Below are 13,094 nucleotides of genomic sequence, written 5' to 3' on the forward strand. Positions count from 1 at the left end.
CAGTCCTCAGCTATCATGTTAGTTCTTTATTTGTTGGTTTGTCCCGCACATCGTCGTTTCATGAATGCCACATATGTAATAAGTAATAACAAAGCAATAACAATAAGTAATAACAAATAATAATAACCAATAATAATAATAAATAACAAAGAGCCAAATGGGCTCACACCTGTGGATGACGGCGCCCACAGGGCTGCTGAGGAGACCCTTCCTCGGAGAGCTGATGTCCCCTGGCTGCCATGGGCTGGGAGGGACGCTTGGCCCATGCTTGTTTATCCACTGATGAAACAGCTTCAGGTCAGTATCTCCTTCTCAGTATTGAATTATGTACACTCACATCACAAACATATATTCCTGAAGTCTATAAGACAGAAGTTATCCTAGGGCGGATGCCTGGGTGGCTCAGCAGTTGAGCGTCTGCCTTCTGCTCAGATCGTGATCCTGGGGCCTCGGGGTTGAGTCCCACATCAGGCTCCCCCTGGGGAGCCTGCTTGTGTCTCTCCCTGTGTCTCTGCCTCACTCTCTGTGTCTCTCATGAATAAAGAAATAAAATCTTAAAAAAAAAATTTATCCCAGGTGACAGCTGGCAGGGCAGCGGATCTGCTGTTTGTCCATTCGGCAGGAGGGAGGCCCCAGGGATAGCATCCACACCATGGAGACTTGTTCCTAGGCTCGGGGTCTAGGGGCCTGGGAAGGGGGTCGAGGGGCCCGGGAAGGAGCAAAGACCACGTGGCCCTGGGTGCACATCCGGACCCCACTGGCTCTGCCCTAGTGTTGTCTGTGAACCCCTGACCCCGTTGGTGAGGAGATCTCCACCAAGGTTGCTTGGCCAGAGGCCTAACCGTGCAGGCGGCCTTGTAACTGGCATCCGGTGCCGCACCCGCGGGGCCCGACCACGTCCCGCCCTAGAAGCAAGGGGCAGGGTGGGGTGCCTGGTTCCTGAGAAGTGTCTGTAGATTTGGGGCCTCCAGCTGGCCCACAGCAGCGGCCCTGTTCTTCCAATCCCCCAGCTCACGATTATGGACTGACCTTGGAGCTCAGTTCTATTGTCCTCCTGATGGAGGAAGACATGGAGGCTGGACACCTGCCCTCCAGGTCACAGTGTCCACACCTGAGGGAGCCCAACTTTGAGCCAATTCACTTGATTCCAACCCCTACTGCTCCTTCCAGAACCAGAGAAATAGGACTTGAGAAAGAGAGAGAATCAGACTTAGCTGTTTCCTCCCCCTTCCCTCCATCTCTCCTCCTCTCCCCTCCCACCCTCCTCTTTTTTTTTTTCTTTTCCACCCTCCTCTTTTACAGAACTGTGCACGGGGTCTCTCCAAAGCCTGTGTTCTTAAAATATTTTTTTAAAGATTTTATTTATTTATTCATGAGAGACCCAGCGAGAGAGGCAGAGACACAGGCAGAGGGAGAGGCAGGCTCCTTGTGGGGAGCCCAATGTGGGTCTCTATCCCAGGACCCTGGGGTCACGTCCTGAGCCAGAGGCAGATGCTCAACCATGGAGCCACCCAGGTGTCCCAAAATTTTTTTTTTTTGTCCCAAAATTTTTTTGTTTTTAAATTAAGTCTATGGACTTCTTTGTATCTAAAGTGGAAGTTTTCTATGACTACCTTCCACTTAGCTATTCAGCGACTGCTTATTGACACCTGCTCTCCTCCACACCTTAGCCACCCCTCAGCTGCCCCAGAGAGGTGCTGGTGTGCTCCTCATCATCCTCAGAGCATGTGGTCTTCCTGGAGATTTGCTTGGAGGAACGGGGGGTGGCCTGTGTGATGGGTGCTGGCATATGGAAGGACAGGACGCCAGGAAGACCCACCTCCATCAGCCGTGCTCAGGACAACAGGACAACTGTACAAAAACTGAGCCTGAAGGGTTATATGGGCCAAGGAGAGAGAGAGTCATGTTCCACATGGAGAGGAAGGCAGGGGTGAGGGACGCTTCAGGATATTTGGGAGAGGGGAGGAATCCAAGGCAAATGGGAGGCAGGGAGACTAGAAAGGAAACCCAAGCCCTTGAACCTCAGACCCTGGTGTTGCCCGTGTCCCATGGTGCAGAACAGATCAGTGGGTGGTGAACACCGAGGGGAATCTCGTGCCCATGTCTGTGCTTCACCGAGATCACTCGTGGGTGGATGGCCTTGATGTGGTAGGTGTCAGAGACAGGAAGAGCAGTGTGTTTATTTATTTATTCGTGAGAGACACAGAGAGAGGCAGAGACACAGGCAGAGGGAGAAGCAGGCTCCTCACATGGAGCCCAATATGGGACTCAATCCCGGGACCCCAGGATCACACCCTGAGCTGAAGGCAAACGTTCAACTGTTGGGCCACCCAGGCGTCCCTAACATAAGCCTTCCTGTTACAGAAGACAACTCATCATCTGTTATTTCTTTCGGGAATCCAAAAATTAATTAGAGTTCCTTCAACTGAATCTACAAAACATCTTGGGAATTTGAGTTGACCACCTGGGATCCCTAGTCACCTGTGGAGATGCACCTGCCTTCCGACCAGTGAGTCTCGATGAGAATGCGCACCCTTCCCATCCCAGGAATCCTTTACCTTAGTCATTAAAGCGATGGGGTGGGTCTCACTGCCTGGGCATCTGATTTTGCTTTTATTTGAAATGCATAGGCACACAAATGTGAAGTGCACTATATGCAAGAGGTCTTTTCTCATTAATATAAGAAAGATTGCAAAATATTAAGAATTTTATTGTGTTCATTCTGTGGCTATAGATGATTGAGGATTTATTCACCACAATATTTTTGTTATTTTACTTTCGAGTTTTTTGTTTTCACATCTTAGGACAGGCCTCTTTAAACAACATCGCTCTCCACCACACCTTAAAATCCAGTCCCACCATGGTTGTCTTCAAGCACGAGGTCTGAGTCTTTCACGTTATTGGGAGTGCATCCTGTTTAAACCTAAATTCACGTTTGCCTTTTAGTTTGTGATTCTCTGGCTGCTTTCTAACAACTATTTTTTCTTCCCTGTATATAACCTTCAACATTTAAATTTTTTCTTTGTTTTCTACCCTCTAATTTTGAAAGGTATCTACTTTTTAAATTCTGTTTGCATGCACCAAACGCTTTCACATGCATGTTTGACCTAACAAACTGGTTGAAAGACATGTTTTATCTCTTTCTAAAATGGAATGAGGTCTTCTGACATGTAATTACAATTATCTTTCTCTTGATTTATGCTCTGCACTTGCCTAGTCTTTTATTTGGTTTCCTAACTCTATAAGTTAGAAATTATCATAAATATTATTTTATATAGCTTATTTGTTTAGATTTGTCTGCAAGCTTGCAATCCCACCCACTCCTGCCCCTCATTCCCTCTTGTATCTTAGATATTACTTCTGGGATAACTTAGTTTCTTCTTATTTATACACATGGGTGTGTACATGTATAGATATTCACCAACTCAGCCAGTTTCCCACCCCAATCTTTTAAAAACTTCTTTTTTAAAAAATATTTTATTTATTTATTCATGAGAGACACAGAGATAGTGAGAGGCAGAGTCACAGGCAGAGGGAGAAGCAGGCTCCCCGCTAGGAGCCCCATGCGGGACTCAATCCCGGATCCTGGGGTCTCAACCTGAGCCAAAGGCAGACGTTCAACCACTGAGCCACCCAGGGGTCCCTAAAACTTATTTTCCATGTTTTTTCACTGCATTCTGCTTAATTTCTTCAGCCATGCCTTCACGTTTGTTCATTCCTGAACTGTTTAAATCTGCTGTTTTCAACTATCAACATCTCATTTCAATGAATTCTCTCTTCCCCCAGGTTTCATTTTAAAAAACAATAAAGAAAAATTTTATTTTTTCCATCTCAAATGACTGCATGACAAATTTGCGTGATTTCTTTTGTAATATTTCAGATTTTCCACATTCACTGTTGACTTTTTAAAATTATTAAATGTATTTATTTCATATTTTTATTTGGCATTTCACTGCCTGAAGTCTGATTTTCTTTTTCTTTCGTTTTTTTTCCTGCTGATGCTCACTCATTGTTCCTTGTTACTTGATATACCTGGAAACGTTTGTTTTTTTTCTAAATTTGTGAACTCATGTGCATTGAAACGTTTTGGTGGCATGGGGGTCCTTTATGTGCATTCCTCTAGTGAGCCTTTGCATTGGCTCCTGACAGGTATCAGGACGATGTAAACCCACAGCTTGGGTGTTTGTTAGTTTGCTTTTTGGTGGAAGCCAGATAGTGTGAATTCTTGCCCCAAACACAGGCAAGGACAAGCTTTGTCTAACACATTCTCAGGGAAGACTTATTTTTTCTTTCTAATCAAAAGCCAGGCAGGGAGGCCAGCTGGCCTTTCCCTCTCCCTCTGATGTTGAAGACTGACCTCCAACCTTTGGAACCAAAACGTTTCATGAAGATGGGGTTTGGGATAAAGAGGTACAATAGCTGGCGCCTGGCTGGCTCCGTTAGTGAAGCGTCTGCCTTCAACTCAGGTCATGATCTCGGGGTCCTGGGATCGAGTCCCACATTGGGGTCCCTGCTCAGTAGGGAGTCTGCTTCTCCTTCTCCCTCTGCCCCTCCCCTTGCCTGTGCTCACTCTCTCTCTCTCTCTATCAAATAAATAAATGAAATGTCTTAAAAAGAGAGAGAGATACAATCAATAGTGTTATTGCTTTGCAGGGTGAAAGAGGCTGCACAGACTCTGGCCTTCCAAACCTGCAAACCAACCCCTCACCCCCACCCCCCGACCCAAGGCAGAGGCTGGAGGCTGTCTGGAAATCAAGATCTGGCCTGTTTCTAGGGAAGGTGTACTTGCTGACAGTCTCATGCCTATGTCCTTAGGGTGGTAGTAGGTTCCTGAAACAAAACCCTAAGAAGGAGGAGGGGGGTTCGCAGAAGAGAGTAAAAGGTCAGGGTCATGTTGAAATTAAGCTTCACTGAAGCGTGAGCACAGCCATTTTGATTTTCTTTCAGCTTTGTGCTTTTAAGGGGTTTCCGCAGTGACTTTCTGCCTTGCGGACCCTCCGAGCACATGAGGCCAGTTTTCTGCTGGATAACCCTCTCCTGCTGCGATCCTATGTGCTCTCTAGAGGCAGCGGCTCGTGTCCAGGCCCAGCATCCCTTCTGCTTTGCACTGTCTCCTCATTTTGGGCAGTGGGGATTGGCCCTGTCTTGAAGTTCACCTCTGCATTTGCTTTTGCACCTTTGCCACGACATTGAGATGCTCCACTCTGTGATGTGTGATGGGCGATGTGGGGTTTGGGTATTGTCAGAAGCAGCTCACATCCCCTCTTCAGGCAGATCAATAAAGCAGTCATCCTGTTGATTGAGAATGAAGGCATATTTTGAAAAACTATTGCTGTCCTGTCTAATGTGTTCTTGATCTGAAATTAAATACATCCTCTGGGGTGGAGCTCCCTGAAACGCTGACAGGACCCCAGTTTGGGAAACCCATTCTCCCACCAGAAAAAAATCCCAGTCACCTCTCTTAGGACTCAAATGACACAGTACACTGTGCAACATTTTTTATTTTTTATTTTCTTATGTCTTCAACGTTTTTATGTCTCCAGAGCACATACTTTCTAATGCGAATAAATAACATTTTCAGAACAGAACTTTTAACCTCAATTAATTAAAATGAGTTTTAGATTTCCCCACAGATCATAGATCTTATGCTTTAAACAAGTCCCGTCATATTTTCTTCGCAGCATTATGGGAAAATAGACCAAAAAGAGAAAACCTTTCCAAAACAAGACCTAAGGTGTTTTTTTTTTGTTGTTGTTTTGTTTTTTTAAGATTTATTTATGATAGGCATAGAGAGAGAGAGAGGCAGACACAGGAGGAGGGAGAAGCAGACTCCATGCTGGGAGCCCAACACAGGACTCCATCCCGGGACTCCAGGATCACGCCCTGGGCCAAAGGCAGGCGCCAAACCGCTGAGCCACCCAGGGATCCCCCTAAGGGGTTTGTTAAGTGCCTGCTGTGGGACTGGCTGTCTGGCTCGGTCACTGGCATGCTCTGGGGTGACCCATGCCAGGGCCTGCGCTCCTGAAATGCTCTAGTCTTTTCTTTGCGCAGGCCAACTCCAAACATCGCACATCAGAGCAGATGAAGGCATAGCCTACAGCTGCTCACGTCAGGGTGGATTTCAGTTGTAGATGCCTCTTTTTTGTATGATCAGTACCGTTTCTAGTAGGGTGATTTCACTAAATCACTGAGGGCATTTGGAGTAGGTGGGGCAGGCACCTTACCACCGCCCCACAAACATGCTCCCAGGAGGAGAAACCAAACAAGACCCAACTGTGTTCTCTCCTCCACACACAGTGACATGGGAAAGGAAGGCAGATTATAAGTTAGATTTCCTTGCTCGCTGCGGCCCACGGACACGTCCTCAAACCAGGCAGAGGGATCTTCCTCTCGGGACTCAGCTGCCTCCATGTGGACACCCTGCTGAGGACAAAGACAACCTTGGGCCAACCCCAGGACCCCGTGAGTCTCCTCTTTTTTTTTTTTTTTTTCGTGAGTCTCCTCTAACATATAACAGTTCCTTTAGAAACTTCCTGCATCTCTAAAGCCCCCGAGATACGTGTTGGCGTCACCCCCCAAGCACATGGCCCACCCATGTCCATCTGAAGGGGCTCAGGACGCAGGTTTTATTAGACCGTAATCAATGACCTTTTCCCAACAGTAGGTGGTCCCTTAGGGTCCTGGAAACTTGGCTTCCAAATTCCTCAGAGACTCCCCCTTTCCCTGACCCCCTCCCAACTTGAGAGTATATACTCGGCCACCCTTCACGACCCCACAGGTCCCGTCCCCATCTCCGTCCTTTAATAAAACCACCTTTTTGCACTAAAGACATCTCAAGAATTCTTTCTTGGCCACGGGCTTTGAACCCTGACATCTCTCCTCCATCACTCAGTGCTTCCACAGCAGATGCAGAAAATAGAGGCCCTCCGACTGAGGGGGTCTGTGTTCTCAGCCTTCTTGGAATCAGAAACGTATTACATTCCCATGAGACCATTGCTAGCAGGGCTTGGAAAAGGTCCTCTTAATGTGGCTGCCAGAACCCGTCATGCTCTCTGGGGCGTGAGAGCAGGACCCGTGGCTCTCCATCCAGGCAGCCAACCACTCCCCACTCACTCCCAGAAACACTCCCAGATTTGTGCTAAGGGGTCTGGGGGCATCTGACCGACTCAGACACAGCATTTGTGGTAGCCACGTACCTGTTAATAATCTTAAAAAGATATGGAAAGCCGATGATTTCAACCAGAGAAGAGAGCAGCAGAAGAAGCCCTGGGCCTGGAGGTGTTGGGGAAGCATCAGTCAACCTTGGGAAATGGCACTGTCACACGATGGCGCAAAGCCTATTAGGTTCAAAGACCCTGGAATGCAGACACAGGTGGGGATGCCAGCGATGAAGGCTCCTCTTCCTCAGGGAAGGGGGGGGGAGTGAGAGCACCCCGTGCTCCTGAATCAGACGGCCTTCAGACTGGATCAAGCAGCAGAACATTCCAGAAAATCCCTCCCCAGGCCAGCACACGCTTCTTGTCACCTGCAGTCCTGCAGGTGCGCCCTGGCAAGTCTGTGGAAGGTGGGAGTCACAGGACCGGAGGGCTCTTCTGGCCGCTGGCAGCTCCCTGAACTTTGCATTTGCTCTTTCATGACCGACAAATGTTAACTCCGTAGTGTCGGCTTCGAAGCTCTGGTGCCGCTGGGAGGTGTTTCGATCCCCTCCCCCCGCCTCGGGCTGAAGGAATGGTCTTTCCCTGGAACTCCAGGGGTCCCTTGCCTGGACAGTGAGCTCCCAAGGAGCTGCGGAAGATGGGGGTGCTCAGGACATGCTGACGCCCCCCGGCCACAGAATGTCCCGAGGGCAGCAGGCGGTGGAGCTCTGTCTTTCCGGTCAAGAGAACGGATGTCCAGGGAGCAGGGAGCCCACCCTCTTTCAGGGTGCTCGAAGCAGAGGGCGAGTCAGCTCGCAGTAAGGATTCGTCACAGCCTCTTCCCTCCCTCCGTGGAGATCTCGTGACTGGAGGCCCGCGTGTAAGAAATGACTTCAATATGTGAGGAGATGTCCTAACCAGAAAAGCATCTGCAGTTGACAGAATGTGAAGGGCAGTGACATGTCCTGCTGGAAGAGTCAGCAGCGATAGGCTGGGGAGATAAGAAGAAGGAAGGAGTGGGTGGGGAAGGGGATGGAGGGCAGCAGGCACTTGGCAGCTTGGAGGGCAGCGTGGCCCTGCTGCCTTGGGAAGGCCTCTTCCTGTGCCTGATGCCCCTCCGGGATCGTGACCTGACCCAATGCGGATGCTCAACCACTAAGCCACCCAGGCCCCCCTGGATTTGCTCAGCAATTATTCAACTTTCCAGAATAGATTCAAATCAGTAGTGCATTTATATGGGAAGAGCAATAACAGTGTGTGTGTTTTTCTTCCATGGTCCTCTAGATCAAGCCAGTAGACTAAGGCATGGAGCAAGGAAATGAATCCTCCACCACGGATTTCATTCTCCTTAGCTTTTTCTCTGACTCCCAGCATCCTAGACTCCTCATCTCCATTGTCTGTCTGATTTTTGGGGTGGCAGTCACAGGAAATTCCATCCTGGTCCTGCTGATCTGGAGTGATGCTTGCCTCCACACCCCCATGTACTTCTTGTTCAGCCAGCTCTCCCTCATGGATCTAATGTTAATTTCCACCACTGTCCCCAAGATGGCCACTAACTTCTTCTCTGGACATGAGTTTATCTCTCATATTGGCTGTGGAGTCCAAATTTTTCTGTACTTGATGCTAGGAGTGGCTGAGTGCGTTCTTCTCACTCTCATGGCCTTTGGCCATCTGTAACCCCCTCAGATATCCCATAATCATGACTCCCCGAGTCTGTATGCAAATGGCCACTGGCTCATGGGCTGGGGGTGTGCTTATCTCCTTAATGCACACAATTTATGCCATGCACTTTTTTACTTGCTGCTCCAGGAAAACTGACCATTTCTTCTGTGAGATAATGGCCCTTCTGAAGCTCTCTTGTGAGGACACCTCCATCTATGAGAAAGTGGTGTTACTGTCCAGCATTGCTTTCCTTCTCATCCCTTTTGGACTCATTCTGACATCCTACATATACATCTACCTTACTGTTCTCCGCATGAACTCTCCTGAGGGCAAAAACAAAGCTCTAGCTACCTGTTCCTCCCATCTTTGTGTGGTAAGTCTCTACTTTGGTCCAGCCATGATTATCTACATGACTCCAGGTTCCTCTCTCCCCTCAGAGATGGATCAGCATCTCTTTGTGTTTGATGTAATCATTATTCCCATGCTTAACCCCCTCATCTACAGCCTGAGGAACAAGGAGGTGTTGGGGGCTCTGAGGAAGGCTCTATGGAGAAAGCTGATGTTAAGCAGAGAAGATGATGTCACTTGTACCTTAAAACACTCAGATTCTTTTTTTTTTTTTTTAAAGATTTTTTACTATTTATTCATGAGAGACACAGAAAGAGACAGAGACACAAGCAGAGGGAGTAGCAGGCTCCATGCAGAAGCCCGATGCAGGACTCAATCCCAGAACTTTGGGATCATGTCCTGAGCTGAAGACAGAGGCTCAACTGCTGAGCCACCCAGGCGTCCCAAACACCCAGATTCTTTATTGTTCTCCTAGTTAATGCTAATGCTATTACGAAAAACTGAACTCTGGACTTCAATTTGCAACCCACATTACAAAAAGTATACTTCTTTCCTTCCAGATTTTTTTGTAGTGTGTAATACACTACAATGGGGCAAGGAGTTCCTATTTAACAGTATTAACCAAATTAGCTGTTAGAGGCCCTGTAAACCAAATTCTGGGAAGTGACCTAGGCATGTATATTCAGCAAACTTTACATGATTTGAGATATCCTGCTGGATAACATGGTCCTAATGTACCTTCTCAAACTCGTAACCTACACTCATTATCTATCAATACACTCAATCATGCCTCATATTGGCTTATGCAACCTTGGACTTTTCATATGGTTTTTGAGTCTTCATTTTTTAGACACAGCATGGAATTACCTCTGTCACATGTGTCCATATATTGAAATGCCACTCTTCCATGAGCTGTCTCAAAACTGTCTCTTTGATTTCCTGGCTTCTTTATTACAATAGCACCAGTTTCCCTTTACATATGACTTGCCACATTTTTCAAGTTCCAAAAAATATTATTAATAACATGACTACTTACTCTAGAAACTTTCCAAAAATACAACAAAAGGGTAAAAAGAGCCCATATTCTGACCAACCAAAGGAAAATACTGTCTACAATTTTGTATATAAAATCGATTAATTACTTTCCATGCAACATATTTTTCTTTTAAAATGTTTTACTTTTTAACTGAAATATAGTTGACATAAAATTATACTAGTTCCAGGTGTACAACATAGTGATTAGACAATTACATACATTATAAAATGCCCACCACAGTAAGTACAGTTATTGTCTGCCCCCAGACAAAGTTACTACAATATTATTGACTATATTTCCTATGTGGTACTTTTCATCCTATTGAGTTATTTATATTGTAACCAGAAGTTTGTATCTCCTAATCCACCTTCACCTATTTGCCTATTCATCTTCCATTCCCTCTGGTGATGATCATTTTGTTCTCTGTATTTATGAATCTTTTGTATGCTTGCTTGTTTTTGCTTTGCTTTGCTTTGTGCATTTGTTGGTTTTTTATTCCAAATATCTGTAAAATTATATGCTGTTTGTCTTTTCTGACTTATTTCACTTAGCAAAATACCCTATGTCCATCTAGGTTGTCACAAATGGCAAGATTTCATTCTTTTTTTATGGCTCAGTAATATTGCATTTTATACACACACACACACACACACACACACACACACACACACACTCTTCCCTATCCAATCATTTATCAATGAATATTTAGGTTGCTTACATATTTTGGATGTTGTAAATAATGCTGAAATAAACATGGAAGTACATATATCTTTTTGAATTGGTGTTTTCACTTTGAGGGAGATATATCTAGCAATGGAATTTACTGGATCATACATATATGGTAACTCTATTTTTAATTTTTTGAAGAGCCTTCATACTGTTTTCTAGTGGCTACACCAATTTACATTCCCACCAACAGTGTGCAAGTGCTCCTTTCCTCAACATCCTCAATGATATTTTACAAATATCTTCTCTCATTCAGTGATTTGACTTCACTGCACAAAAGCTTTTTAGTTTGATAGAGTCTTGATAGTTTAATTTTGCTTTTGCTTCCTTTGCCTGAGGGACACATCTAGAAAAATGTTGCTAAGGTCTATGTCAAAGGAATTACTGGTGAGGGATTTTTTTTAAAGGAATTTTATGGTTTCAAGTCTCAAATTTAGGTCCCTAATCCATTTTGTTTTGTGTATATTGTAAGAAAATGGACCAGTTTCAATTACAGCTTGAGACAACAGTGAAGTAGAAGCACCCTAAACTCACCTGGTTCCATATGTACCACATATCATCCACATACAAGTCAATAAAAGGGTGAGTGACTAAAGAATGACAGAACAAACTATACAACTAAGTAGAGTGGAGAAGCTGCACCTGAAAGTATCAGGAAGGTCAGAAAGTAAGAGGGAGGCTGTTCATAGGAGGGATGAAACTGCACACAGGAATAAGGCAGAAAAATATGCCCTTGCACCAGGAAGCTCACACAGAGAAGACTAATCCTTATAATTTTTGGCTTCAGAAACCAGAGGAGCTGAATTCCATAGGTTTGTAAAACCAGTGGGATATGGAGCCTGGAGATTTCAAAGTCACCCAGCACTGAGTGAGCTGAGAGGGCCAGTGAGAGCTGGGTTGCTGCCTTCAAAGAATCTGCAAACTGCAGAGAGGCAACATAAAAGCAGCAGTTTACACAGTGCTGGGAGACAAATTGTTCATACTGATTTTGGAGCATATTGAGGGAATTCTTTGAAAATGAGGGAGGTTGCATGTGCCATTTTCCTGCCCTGCCATTCAGCTTAAACACAGAGCCACCCACAGGAGGGAGGGCTGCCCAGATACTTGGGGCCTCAAATCAGGGCTCAGGGTAAGTTTCGTTAGAGCTGCTATCCAAGCCACCAGCAGCACGATGTCCAGCTGCTGGGTGCACAGCTGTTACCATGTGCAGCACCCAATGGCAGGACTGAGCCTAGCCACATCTTCAACCACTCATGCATAGGCCAATCCTCACCCTGGCATCCTTATGTATTGCACGAAGCCTCATGCCCCCAGCCACCAGAGCACTTTAGGGAATCTGGCATAGGAAAACTGGCACAATGCAAATTTTGCTAATGCCACTGCCCTGCTCTCAAGATACTTATTGGGCATGCGCCCTGAGACTGACCTGCCTGTGTCCCATGAACACCATAGAAGCAAGCACAGCCCCCAACAGGCAGAGAGCCAGTACACATGACTGCACTGAAAGGAAAAAAGACTCAAGAGCAACACACTTCAGGAAGTCTTCATAAATCACCACACTCAAAAGAGAAGACATAGCTAACTCCCTTAACACATTAACAGATTCAGAGAGGCAGACAAAATGAGGAAACAAGAGAAAATTATTCCAAATGAAAGAACAAGACAAGACCACAGCCAGAGGTCTAATCAGAACAGATAAAAATAACAGGTCTGATAGGGAATTGAAAGCAATGATTGTAAGGATACTCACCGAATATGAGAAAATGGTAGAAAATGTGAGTGAGACCATTAACACAGATAAAGAATAACATAGCATAGAAAAAGTGCACAAAAAATAAAGTGAGAATGTTTGATTGAATGAAAAACAGGATGGGAAAAGTAGAGGAATGAATTAGTGACCTAGAAGTCAGACTAATGGAACATAATCAGGCTAAACGAAAGGGGAACAATTATGCAAAACTAGAATAGACTTAGGGAGCTCAGGGATTCCATCAAATGTAATAGCATTTATACCATAGGAGTCCCAGAAGAAAAAGAGAAAGAAAAAGGAACAGAAAACGTATTTGGAAAAATAGTAGCTGAAATCTTCCATAATCTAGGGAAGGAAACAGATATTCAGATCTAAGAGGCATAGAGAACTCCCAATAAAATCAATAAAAGAGACCCACACCTAGACATAGTGTAAG

The 13,094-nt window shown here is 45.6% G+C and overlaps 1 pseudogene; it reads left to right on the top strand.

Moving 5' to 3' along the window:
- The first annotated feature begins 8,441 nt into the window (after nt 1-8,441).
- Nucleotides 8,442-9,650, top strand: LOC144284171 (olfactory receptor 2V1-like; annotated as a pseudogene).
- Nucleotides 9,651-13,094: the final 3,444 nt, after the last annotated feature.

This window comes from Canis aureus, chromosome 15 (genome assembly GCF_053574225.1).
Source record: "Canis aureus isolate CA01 chromosome 15, VMU_Caureus_v.1.0, whole genome shotgun sequence".
NCBI lineage: Eukaryota > Metazoa > Chordata > Mammalia > Carnivora > Canidae > Canis > Canis aureus.